The 14,204-nt window shown below is 42.2% G+C and overlaps 1 protein-coding gene across 1 annotated transcript in view; it reads right to left on the reverse strand.

Moving 5' to 3' along the window:
* The window catches only part of LOC144442377 (mannose-6-phosphate isomerase-like), a 46,947-nt gene extending 32,743 nt beyond the window's left edge, over positions 1 to 14,204 (reverse strand). The window contains exon 1 of the mRNA XM_078131707.1: positions 13,266 to 14,204. The gene's annotated coding sequence lies outside the window, so the exon portion shown is untranslated. The remainder of the gene's footprint in view (positions 1 to 13,265) is intronic.

The raw sequence follows: 14,204 nt of genomic DNA on the forward strand, positions 1-14,204 counted from the left end.
AGGCAGCAAGAGGTGCATTGTGGATCTTAGGAGAAGAAGATCTTGTCAAAGAATTGGAAGATTCTGAACAATCAGGGAATGGACATGTGGACCAATCAAAGCAGAAATCTGTGGGTCATGTGATGATCAGCTACCAATGGGATGCTCAGAATTTAGTCATAAAAATCAAAGATAGGTTAAAAGCTGCAGGTTACAAAGTATGGATGGATATAGAAAATATGGGTAAGTCAGTGTTTTAAGGGCAATAAGTATGTAAAGTATGTCTGAGTTCCCAGGTGTTCTATTGAAGTTCCTCACCAAAATTATGGTACAAGATAAGGAAATCTATGCAGGCAAAGGTTTCAGCTCCAGATTCTCACATCAGTGTTGTCTTGTTAGTGGAGCAATAGTGTTACATAGTATTATTCTTTTGTTCTGGGTCAACTTTGTCTATAGCTATGCCAGACAACTGTTTTTACTTCTAACTTTACTCCTTATCTGAACTGACAGTTGTATTCAATTTCCTCAGTCTGCAGTTTACAAACCCAGGTTGCAAAAAAAAACCATACAAATTATGGTTTTAGTATGGCACACTATCTTACCAGTGTTCATCACCAGGGGTTCTAGTAGGGCACACTATCTTACCAGTGTTCATCACCAGGGGTTTTAGTATGGCACACTATCTTACCAGTGTTCACCACCAGGGGTTCTAGTATGGCACACTATCTTACCAGTGTTCACCACCAGGGGTTTTAGTATGGCACACTATCTTACCAGTGTTCACCACCAGGGGTTTTAGTATGGCAAACTATCTTACCAGTGTTCACCACCAGGGGTTTTAGTATGGCACACTATCTTACCAGTGTTCACCACCAGGGGTTTTAGTAGGGCACACTATCTTACCAGTGTTCACCACCAGGGGTTTTAGTATGGCACACTATCTTACCAGTGTTCACCACCAGGGGTTCTAGTATGGCACACTATCTTACCAGTGTTCACCACCAGGGGTTTTAGTATGGCACACTATCTTACCAGTGTTCACCACCAGGGGTTTTAGTATGGCAAACTATCTTACCAGTGTTCACCACCAGGGGTTTTAGTATGGCACACTATCTTACCAGTGTTCACCACCAGGGGTTTTAGTAGGGCACACTATCTTACCAGTGTTCACCACCAGGGGTTTTAGTATGGCACACTATCTTACCAGTGTTCACCACCAGGGGTTTTAGTATGGCACACTATCTTACCAGTGTTCACCACCAGGGGTTTTAGTATGACACACTATCTTACCAGTGTTCATCACCAGGGGTTTTAGTATGGCACACTATCTTACCAGTGTTCACCACCAGGGGTTTTAGTATGGCACACTATCTTACCAGTGTTTACCACCAGGGGTTTTAGTATGGCACACTATCTTACCAGTGTTCATCACCAGGGGTTTTAGTAGGGCACACTATCTTACCAGTGTTTACCACCAGGGGTTTTAGTATGGCACACTATCTTACCAGTGTTCATCACCAGGGGTTTTAGTATGGCACACTATCTTACCAGTGTTCACCACCAGGGGTTTTAGTATGGCACACTATCTTACCAGTGTTTACCACCAGGGGTTTTAGTAGGGCACACTATCTTACCAGTGTTCATCACCAGGGGTTTTAGTATGGCACACTATCTTACCAGTGTTCACCACCAGGGGTTTTAGTATGGCACACTATCTTACCAGTGTTCACCACCAGGGGTTTTAGTATGGCACACTATCTTACCAGTGTTCATCACCAGGGGTTTTAGTATGGCACACTATCTTACCAGTGTTCACCACCAGGGGTTTTAGTATGGCACACTATCTTACCAGTGTTCATCACCAGGGGTTCTAGTATGGCACACTATCTTACCAGTGTTCACCACCAGGGGTTTTAGTATGGCACACTATCTTACCAGTGTTCATCACCAGGGGTTCTAGTATGGCACACTATCTTACCAGTGTTCACCACCAGGGGTTTTAGTATGGCACACTATCTTACCAGTGTTCATCACCAGGAGTTTTAGTAGGGCACACTATCTTACCAGTGTTCACCACCAGGGGTTTTAGTAGGGCACACTATCTTACCAGTGTTCACCACCAGGGGTTTTAGTATGGCACACTATCTTACCAGTGTTCACCACCAGGGGTTTTAGTAGGGCACACTATCTTACCAGTGTTCACCACCAGGGGTTCTAGTATGGCACACTATCTTACCAGTGTTCACCACCAGGGGTTTTAGTAGGGCACACTATCTTACCAGTGTTTACCACCAGGGGTTTTAGTATGGCACACTATCTTACCAGTGTTCACCACCAGGGGTTTTAGTATGGCACACTATCTTACCAGTGTTCATCACCAGGGGTTTTAGTAGGACACACTATCTTATCAGTGTTCACCACCAGGGGTTTTAGTATGGCACACTATCTTACCAGTGTTCACCACCAGGGGTTTTAGTATGGCACACTATCTTACCAGTGTTCACCACGAAGGGTTTTAGTAGGGCACACTATCTTACCAGTGTTCATCACCAGGGGTTCTAGTATGGCACACTATCTTACCAGTGTTCACCACCAGGGGTTTTAGTATGGCACACTATCTTACCAGTGTTCATCACCAGGGGTTTTAGTAGGACACACTATCTTACCAGTGTTCACCACCAGGGGTTTTAGTATGGCACACTATCGTACCAGTGTTCATCACCAGGGGTTTTAGTATGGCACGCTATCTTACCAGTGTTCATCACCAGGGGTTTTAGTATGGCACACTATCTTACCAGTGTTCACCACCAGGGGTTTTAGTATGGCACACTATCTTACCAGTGTTCACCACCAGGGGTTTTAGTATGGCACACTATCTTACCAGTGTTTACCACCAGGGGTTTTAGTATGGCACACTATCTTACCAGTGTTCACCACCAGGGGTTTTAGTAGGGCACACTATCTTACCAGTGTTTACCACCAGGGGTTTTAGTATGGCACACTATCTTACCAGTGTTCACCACCAGGGGTTTTAGTATGGCACACTATCTTACCAGTGTTCACCACCAGGGGTTTTAGTATGGCACACTATCGTACCAGTGTTCACCACCAGGGGTTTTAGTAGGGCACACTATCTTACCAGTGTTCACCACCAGGGGTTTTAGTATGGCACACTATCTTACCAGTGTTCACCACCAGGGGTTTTAGTATGGCACACTATCTTACCAGTGTTTACCACCAGGGGTTTTAGTATGGCACACTATCTTACCAGTGTTCACCACCAGGGGTTTTAGTATGGCACACTATCTTACCAGTGTTCACCACGAAGGGTTTTAGTATGGCACACTATCTTACCAGTGTTCACCACCAGGGGTTTTAGTATGGCACACTATCTTACCAGTGTTCATCACCAGGGGTTTTAGTATGGCACACTATCTTACCAGTGTTCACCACCAGGGGTTTTAGTATGGCACACTATCTTACCAGTGTTCATCACCAGGGGTTTTAGTATGGCACACTATCTTACCAGTGTTCATCACCAGGGGTTTTAGTAGGGCACACTATCTTACCAGTGTTCATCACCAGGGGTTTTAGTATGGCACACTATCTTACCAGTGTTCATCACCAGGGGTTTTAGTATGGCACACTATCTTACCAGTGTTCATCACCAGGGGTTTTAGTATGGCACACTATCTTACCAGTGTTCATCACCAGGGGTTTTAGTATGGCACACTATCTTACCAGTGTTCATCACCAGGGGTTTTAGTATGGCACACTATCTTACCAGTGTTCATCACCAGGGGTTTTAGTATGGCACACTATCTTACCAGTGTTCATCACCAGGGGTTTTAGTAGGGCACACTATTCGTACCAGTGTTCATCACCAGGGGTTTTAGTATGGCACACTATCTTACCAGTGTTCATCACCAGGGGTTTTAGTAGGGCACACTATCTTACCAGTGTTCACCACCAGGGGTTTTAGTATGGCACACTATCTTACCAGTGTTCATCACCAGGGGTTTTAGTATGGCACACTATCTTACCAGTGTTCACCACCAGGGGTTTTAGTAGGGCACACTATCTTACCAGTGTTCACCACCAGGGGTTTTAGTATGGCACACTATCTTACCAGTGTTCACCACCAGGGGTTTTAGTATGGCACACTATCTTACCAGTTTTCATCACCAGGGGTTTTAGTATGGCACACTATCTTACCAGTGTTCACCACCAGGGGTTTTAGTAGGGCACACTATCTTACCAGTGTTCACCACCAGGGGTTTTAGTATGGCACACTATCTTACCAGTGTTCACCACCAGGGGTTTTAGTATGGCACACTATCTTACCAGTGTTCATCACCAGGGGTTTTAGTATGGCACACTATCTTACCAGTGTTCACCACCAGGGGTTTTAGTATGGCACACTATCTTACCAGTGTTCACCACCAGGGGTTTTAGTAGGGCACACTATCTTACCAGTGTTCACCACCAGGGGTTTTAGTATGGCACACTATCTTACCAGTGTTCACCACCAGGGGTTTTAGTATGGCACACTATCTTACCAGTGTTCACCACCAGGGGTTTTAGTATGGCACACTATCTTACCAGTGTTCATCACCAGGGGTTTTAGTATGGCACACTATCTTACCAGTGTTCACCACCAGGGGTTTTAGTAGGGCACACTATCTTACCAGTGTTCACCACCAGGGGTTTTAGTATGGCACACTATCTTACCAGTGTTCACCACCAGGGGTTTTAGTAGGGCACACTATCTTACCAGTGTTTACCACCAGGGGTTTTAGTATGGCACACTATCTTACCAGTGTTCACCACCAGGGGTTTTAGTAGGGCACACTATCTTACCAGTGTTCACCACCAGGGGTTTTAGTATGGCACACTATCTTACCAGTGTTCACCACCAGGGGTTTTAGTAGGGCACACTATCTTACCAGTGTTCACCACCAGGGGTTTTAGTATGGCACACTATCTTATCAGTGTTCATCACCAGGGGTTTTAGAAGGGCACACTATCTTACCAGTGTTCACCACCAGGGGTTTTAGTAGGGCACACTATCTTACCAGTGTTTACCACCAGGGGTTTTAGTAGGGCACACTATCTTACCAGTGTTCATCACCAGGGGTTTTAGTATGGCACACTATCTTACCAGTGTTCACCACCAGGGGTTTTAGTATGGCACACTATCGTACCAGTGTTCATCACCAGGGGTTTTAGTAGGGCACACTATCTTACCAGTGTTCATCACCAGGGGTTTTAGTATGGCACACTATCGTACCAGTGTTCACCACCAGGGGTTCAAGTATGGCACACTATCTTACCAGTGTTCATCACCAGGGGTTTTAGTATGGCACACTATCTTACCAGTGTTCACCACCAGGGGTTTTAGTAGGGCACACTATCTTACCAGTGTTCATCACCAGGGGTTTTAGTATGGCACACTATCGTACCAGTGTTCACCACCAGGGGTTCAAGTATGGCACACTATCTTACCAGTGTTCATCACCAGGGGTTTTAGTATGGCATACTATCTTACCAGTGTTCACCACCAGGGGTTTTAGTATGGCACACTATCTTATCAGTGTTCACCACCAGGGGTTTTAGTATGGCACACTATCTTACCAGTGTTCATCACCAGGGGTTTTAGTAGGGCACACTATCTTACCAGTGTTCACCACCAGGGGTTTTAGTAGGGCACACTATCTTACCAGTGTTCATCACCAGGGGTTTTAGTATGGCACACTATCTTACCAGTGTTCACCACCAGGGGTTTTAGTAGGGCACACTATCTTACCAGTGTTCACCACCAGGGGTTTTAGTATGGCACACTATCTTACCAGTGTTCACCACCAGGGGTTTTAGTAGGGCACACTATCTTACCAGTGTTTACCACCAGGGGTTTTAGTATGGCACACTATCTTACCAGTGTTCACCACCAGGGGTTTTAGTAGGGCACACTATCTTACCAGTGTTCACCACCAGGGGTTTTAGTAGGGCACACTATCTTACCAGTGTTCACCACCAGGGGTTTTAGTAGGGCACACTATCTTACCAGTGTTCACCACCAGGGGTTTTAGTATGGCACACTATCTTATCAGTGTTCATCACCAGGGGTTTTAGAAGGGCACACTATCTTACCAGTGTTCACCACCAGGGGTTTTAGTAGGGCACACTATCTTACCAGTGTTCATCACCAGGGGTTTTAGTATGGCACACTATCTTACCAGTGTTCATCACCAGGGGTTTTAGTAGGGCACACTATCTTACCAGTGTTTACCACCAGGGGTTTTAGTAGGGCACACTATCTTACCAGTGTTCATCACCAGGGGTTTTAGTATGGCACACTATCTTACCAGTGTTCACCACCAGGGGTTTTAGTATGGCACACTATCGTACCAGTGTTCATCACCAGGGGTTTTAGTAGGGCACACTATCTTACCAGTGTTCATCACCAGGGGTTTTAGTATGGCACACTATCGTACCAGTGTTCACCACCAGGGGTTCAAGTATGGCACACTATCTTACCAGTGTTCATCACCAGGGGTTTTAGTATGGCACACTATCTTACCAGTGTTCACCACCAGGGGTTTTAGTACGGCACACTATCTTACCAGTGTTCACCACCAGGGGTTTTAGTATGGCAAACTATCTTACCAGTGTTCACCACCAGGGGTTTTAGTATGGCACACTATCTTACCAGTGTTCATCACCAGGGGTTTTAGTATGGCACACTATCTTACCAGTGTTCACCACCAGGGGTTTTAGTAGGGCACACTATCTTACCAGTGTTCACCACCAGGGGTTTTAGTATGGCACACTATCTTACCAGTGTTCACCACCAGGGGTTTTAGTATGGCACACTATCTTACCAGTGTTCATCACCAGGGGTTTTAGTATGGCACACTATCTTACCAGTGTTCACCACCAGGGGTTTTAGTATGGCACACTATCTTACCAGTGTTCACCACCAGGGGTTTTAGTAGGGCACACTATCTTACCAGTGTTCGCCACCAGGGGTTTTAGTATGGCACACTATCTTACCAGTGTTCACCACCAGGGGTTTTAGTATGGCACACTATCTTACCAGTGTTCACCACCAGGGGTTTTAGTATGGCACACTATCTTACCAGTGTTCACCACCAGGGGTTTTAGTATGGCACACTATCTTACCAGTGTTCACCACCAGGGGTTTTAGTAGGGCACACTATCTTACCAGTGTTCACCACCAGGGGTTTTAGTATGGCACACTATCTTACCAGTGTTCACCACCAGGGGTTTTAGTAGGGCACACTATCTTACCAGTGTTTACCACCAGGGGTTTTAGTATGGCACACTATCTTACCAGTGTTCACCACCAGGGGTTTTAGTAGGGCACACTATCTTACCAGTGTTCACCACCAGGGGTTTTAGTATGGCACACTATCTTACCAGTGTTCACCACCAGGGGTTTTAGTAGGGCACACTATCTTACCAGTGTTCACCACCAGGGGTTTTAGTATGGCACACTATCTTATCAGTGTTCATCACCAGGGGTTTTAGAAGGGCACACTATCTTACCAGTGTTCACCACCAGGGGTTTTAGTAGGGCACACTATCTTACCAGTGTTCATCACCAGGGGTTTTAGTATGGCACACTATCTTACCAGTGTTCATCACCAGGGGTTTTAGTAGGGCACACTATCTTACCAGTGTTTACCACCAGGGGTTTTAGTAGGGCACACTATCTTACCAGTGTTCATCACCAGGGGTTTTAGTATGGCACACTATCTTACCAGTGATCACCACCAGGGGTTTTAGTATGGCACACTATCGTACCAGTGTTCATCACCAGGGGTTTTAGTAGGGCACACTATCTTACCAGTGTTCATCACCAGGGGTTTTAGTATGGCACACTATCGTACCAGTGTTCACCAACAGGGGTTCAAGTATGGCACACTATCTTACCAGTGTTCATCACCAGGGGTTTTAGTATGGCACACTATCTTACCAGTGTTCACCACCAGGGGTTTTAGTAGGGCACACTATCTTACCAGTGTTCATCACCAGGGGTTTTAGTATGGCACACTATCGTACCAGTGTTCACCACCAGGGGTTCAAGTATGGCACACTATCTTACCAGTGTTCACCACCAGGGGTTTTAGTAGGGCACACTATCTTACCAGTGTTCACCACCAGGGGTTTTAGTAGGGCACACTATCTTACCAGTGTTCACCACCAGGGGTTTTAGTAGGGCACACTATCTTACCAGTGTTTACCACCAGGGGTTTTAGTAGGACACACTATCTTACCAGTGTTCATCACCAGGAGTTTTAGTATGGCACACTATCTTACCAGTGTTCACCACCAGGGGTTTTAGTATGGCACACTATCTTACCAGTGTTCACCACCAGGGGTTTTAGTATGGCACACTATCTTACCAGTGTTCATCACCAGGGGTTTTAGTATGGCACACTATCTTACCAGTGTTCACCACCAGGGGTTTTAGTAGGGCACACTATCTTACCAGTGTTCACCACCAGGGGTTTTAGTAGGGCACACTATCTTACCAGTGTTCATCACCAGGGGTTTTAGTAGGGCACACTATCTTACCAGTGTTCATCACCAGGGGTTTTAGTATGGCACACTATCGTACCAGTGTTTACCACCAGGGGTTTTAGTATGGCACACTATCTTACCAGTGTTCATCACCAGGGGTTTTAGTAGGGCACACTATCTTACCAGTGTTCACCACCAGGGGTTTTAGTAGGGCACACTATCTTACCAGTGTTCATCACCAGGGGTTTTAGTATGGCACACTATCTTACCAGTGTTCACCACCAGGGGTTTTAGTATGGCACACTATCTTACCAGTGTTCACCACCAGGGGTTTTAGTATGGCACACTATCTTACCAGTGTTTACCACCAGGGGTTTTAGTATGGCACACTATCTTACCAGTGTTCATCACCATGGGTTTTAGTAGGGCACACTATCTTATCAGTGTTTACCACCAGGGGTTTTAGTATGGCATACTATCTTACCAGTGTTCATCACCAGGGGTTCTAGTATGGCACACTATCTTACCAGTGTTCACCACCAGGGGTTTTAGTAGGACACACTATCTTATCAGTGTTTACCACCAGGGGTTTTAGTAGGACACACTATCTTACCAGTGTTTACCACCAGGGGTTTTAGTATGGCACACTATCTTACCAGTGTTTACCACCAGGGGTTTTAGTATGGCACACTATCTTACCAGTGTTCATCACCAGGGGTTTTAGTAGGGCACACTATCTTACCAGTGTTCATCACCAGGGGTTTTAGTATGGCACACTATCTTACCAGTGTTCATCACCAGGGGTTTTAGTAGGGCACACTATCTTACCAGTGTTCATCACCAGGGGTTTTAGTATGGCACACTATCTTACCAGTGTTCACCACCAGGGGTTTTAGTATGGCACACTATCTTACCAGTGTTCATCACCAGGGGTTTTAGTATGGCACACTATCTTACCAGTGTTCACCACCAGGGGTTTTAGTAGGGCACACTATCTTACCAGTGTTCATCACCAGGGGTTTTAGTAGGGCACACTATCTTACCAGTGTTCACCACCAGGGGTTTTAGTAGGGCACACTATCTTACCAGTGTTCATCACCAGGGGTTTTAGTAGGACACACTATCTTACCAGTGTTTACCACCAGGGGTTTTAGTATGACACACTATCTTACCAGTGTTCATCACCAGGGGTTTTAGTATGGCACACTATCTTACCAGTGTTCACCACCAGGGGTTTTAGTAGGACACACTATCTTACCAGTGTTTACCACCAGGGGTTTCAGTATGGCACACTATCTTACCAGTGTTCATCACCAGGGGTTTTAGAAGGGCACACTATCTTACCGGTGTTCACCACCAGGGGTTTTAGTATGGCACACTATCTTACCAGTGTTCACCACCAGGGGTTTTAGTATGGCACACTATCTTACCAGTGTTCACCACCAGGGGTTTTAGTAGGACACACTATCTTACCAGTGTTTACCACCAGGGGTTTTAGTATGGCACACTATCTTACCAGTGTTCATCACCAGGGGTTTTAGAAGGGCACACTATCTTACCGGTGTTCACCAACAGGGGTTTTAACAGGGTTATGGTGTCCTGGTATCGATGGCTAACACCCATCTTTGATGTTTGGCACCCCAGTATATGTCAGTCGTGTGTCCTGTTGTCATACAATGTCCATCTACAATGTAGTCTCCTGTCATCTGCCCGCATTGTTCCATCAACACTTGTGTCTTGCCATCATTATTTGTTGTCACATTTTAAATAAATGAATAAAATTACATTTTCTGTTATCTTTTACAGAGGGTTCAACTCTGGAAGCCATGGCAAGTGCCGTTGAAAATGCATCCGTGGTACTTATATGCTTTTCACAAAAGTACAAAGACAGTCCAAGTTGTCGTACAGGTAAGGATATATTTATTTCAACAAGTACTTTACCTTGGTAAGTCACTAGTATAGTACAAAGTTAACACAAATTACCATTCATCACATTTAGTAATTATGTTATTTTCATGTATTTCAGAGGCTGAATATACATACAGACTACAAAAGGCCTTCATACCATTGAAAGTACAGGCAGCATACCAGCCTGATGGTTGGCTTGGTATCCTAATAGGAACAAAGCTCTATTTTGACTTTAGTGTTTCCAATAAATTACAACAAGAAGTATCCAAGTTAACAAGGGAACTTGGAAAGAGAGGCCTTACATCAACCATTCAAGCTGGTCAGGAAGTTGATGGTAAGTAAAATATATAGAAATATTGTCAATTATGTGGAATAGGTCTTTGTTAAGTCTTGTCATAGTGAATTCAACTAAGTTGTGGGTAATACTTTGTGGTGACTTCAATTATAGAAAATATTCAGACTTATTTCTGCCTTCAGTATACTTAATTCTATCAATGTGAATATAGTGTGTCAAATTGGCTGATAAAGGACACACTGTTTACATCATGTAACCTTTGAATTATTCATCACTTATCTACAGGGGCATTAAAAAGTCCAATTGTTGGTAAAGGACCTACCACAGAAGGAATTACTGTAACAGGGCTAGCTACATGGACAAACAATGACGTTGCCAACTGGCTATCAACCATTGGACTCGGCCATATCAAGAATAAGTTTACTGAATACAATGGAGAAATGATTCTTGGTCTAAGACTTGTGGCATCAGAGTCTCCAGATTTCTTTTATTCCTCACTTAAGTCTGAGCTTGGATTTAAAAGACTAGTGGATATCATTAAATTTAGAACGGCATTGGAGAAGTTATCATAGCCTATGAATGAAGTAAATGTGAATAAATTATCATAGCCTATGAATGAAGTAACTGTGAATAAGTTATCATAGCCTATGGATGAAGTAAATGTGAATAAGTTATCATAGCCTATGAATGAAGTAAATGTGAATAAGTTATCATAGCATATGAATGAAGTAAATGTGAATAGGTTTGAAGCAGATTGTATGTATATATTCCATACTACATTCAGAATTCAGTCACAGATGAAGTTAAAGTACATGTCAAACTTTTTAAACTTGGCTTAGTTATTTCAAACTGCATTTAGTCTCAGATGAAGTATATATATATATATATATATATTCAAACATAGAATATTACACTTAAAGTGGTCAAACTTTGAATGATTAACTTCATGTAAATATTGCACAAGGATGTCAAGGAAGTCATCAGTGCACTCATATGTACAACTACATATGTTGAGAAGAAATGTAGAATGTATTCTTGATAAGAAATATATTGTTGAATGGATTGTTGATGTATGGAATATACCGGTATACTTATAATGTTAACCCCATTTATTGTTGATACTCCAAGGACATACTAAGAAACTCCTTGTAAATGGTGATCCAAGATATATTTTCAAGCTGAAAATTATGTTGGAAATCCAGGTTTTATCATTGTGGACAACAATTTTCCATGTTACTGCACAAATATAATCAAGTAATGTGTATTCAAATTTATGTTGGCATCACTTTGAGAATAATTTGTTTACATTGTTCACATATTGATGACGTTGGTAACTTCTCAGCAACAGTTGTATCAATATATGAACATTTCTTATCAACATTTCAAGTTTTACAAAGAAGTGCATAGCTGAGTTCCATGATGCACAATATTCACATGAAGTTGATCATTCAAAGTCTGACTGGGTCTGTTGTAACATAATACATTTGTACTGTAAACAAGATAATCTAGGTAATTTTCTCCGTCCAAAATATTACTATTATTATTACTGACATATATTGTTTAGATTACTGTAACTTATTTACAGCTTAGTTTATAACTCTCTGCAACTTTCTTTTGTGTGGAAGCATGAATTTATGAATGGAATGCAACAAACAGAGTTTTTATATTTTGTAAAACCCCACCCCAAATTAATACTACAGGGTAAACAAATATTAAACAATTCCATCCCACATTTATAATACTAAATAGCTAATGTGACCTGCTTGCAATAATCTTTAGGTTTTTAAGTCAAGCATCACTGGGCAAGATTTGAACCATGATTGTGCCCCAATCAACCCAGCTATATAATTTTGAACCTGATAGGATAGAGGCTGTAATGTGAATGTTCAAATCATATGTGTTAAATAGGGACTGCAATGGATTGATTGCTACCTTGAGAGTTTTGTAGGAAGTATAACAGGCTGTTATAGGTTTGTTCAAGCACTTTGAGCACTGAGGGAAAGTGCTACATTTTATATATGAAAACTAACTTGATTATTATTATTGCTATTTCTAAAGTTAGATAGTTTTTAGTTGATTTCAGGGTTATTTATTTTCTCTGTTTTAGAGTACATTATAGAGTGCTTTGCATATATATGACACAATACACTTGGGAAAGCATCGTCTGTTTTATTTGGGGTATATTTTTTGCAACTTTTTAAAGTCTGAACTCTAAGATGTGTGTACACTCAAATTTAAACAATTGCAGTGTTAAAAGCAAGTGTTTACAGTTGATAGATTATGAGCTGTTTGTTTGCTTGTTGTATTGTTTGATCCATCTCTGTTTTCCATGATAAAGAAGACAACTATAGGGTTTAAGCAAAAACTAAAATTGTTGTATTTGTACATTATGTTTGAAACATTTGCCAGTTAAGTGTCTATTTTGTAACGACAGTGTTATAACAAATTTGTTCATCTTTCTATTTACAGTACATTTTACAGAGTTTATATTATAATGTATTTTTTAGCAAATTTCTCAACTTTGTGATAAACTTACATTTCTTTATAACCAATATATAACTGCAAACTATCAGTCTTGTTCACTCCATGATAGAGGGCGCTGTTGATAAGCTGAGAGCTATTGACTGCAGTCAGTCTTGTTCACTTGTTGACTATGATAAAACTGTAAATTTAGTCTTTTAGGACAACTGAACTGGTTCAGTGGTGCCATAGGCATGGAAAGGTGTCTGTCTGTCTGTCTGCCTGTCTGTCTGTCTGTATGTGGATGTGTGTGTGTAAACAACTTAAAGTCAAAAGTCGCTGGACTGATTGCCATGACATGTGGTGTGTATATTGCCTTGGGTGTCTAGTTGGGAAAGTGATTGAATTACAGGGGTGTGATTTGGGTTAAAAAATGTGACCTTTGGTTAAAAACTTAATGTCCAAAATTGTGGGGCAGATTAGCCTGAAATTTGGTGGGAACGTTTTTAGGGATGTGTGCATGTAGATTAAGAATTGTTCATGACATTGTGATTCCATCAGTAATATGCAAATTAGGTCTAAAAATGTGACTTTTTGGTCAAAAGTCTGTAATTCCAAAATTACTAAGCAGATGGGGGTTGAGATTTGGTGTTAGGGATGTTAGATGATGAAATATTCTTGACATGATGATCCCATCAGTGATATGCAAATTGGGGTTAAAAATGTGTCTTTTTGGTCAAAAGTGTATCATTTCAAAACTACTGAGCAAATTTGGCTGGAATTTGGTAGGAAAATTTTTAGGGGTGTTAGTTTAAGAGTTGCTCATGACATGATGATCCCATTAGCTATTTATAAATTAGGTCAAAAATGTGTCTTTTTGGTCAAAAATCCTTAATTCTAAAACTACTGAGCACATTGGGCTGAAATTTAATGGGGATAATTATTGAGATATGTACGTGAAGTTAAATTCACAACATGATGATACCATCGTTGATATGCAAATTAGGTCTCAGTT

The sequence above is a fragment of the Glandiceps talaboti genome, chromosome 11, assembly GCF_964340395.1.
Source record: "Glandiceps talaboti chromosome 11, keGlaTala1.1, whole genome shotgun sequence".
In the NCBI taxonomy this organism is placed as follows: Eukaryota; Metazoa; Hemichordata; class Enteropneusta; family Spengelidae; genus Glandiceps; species Glandiceps talaboti.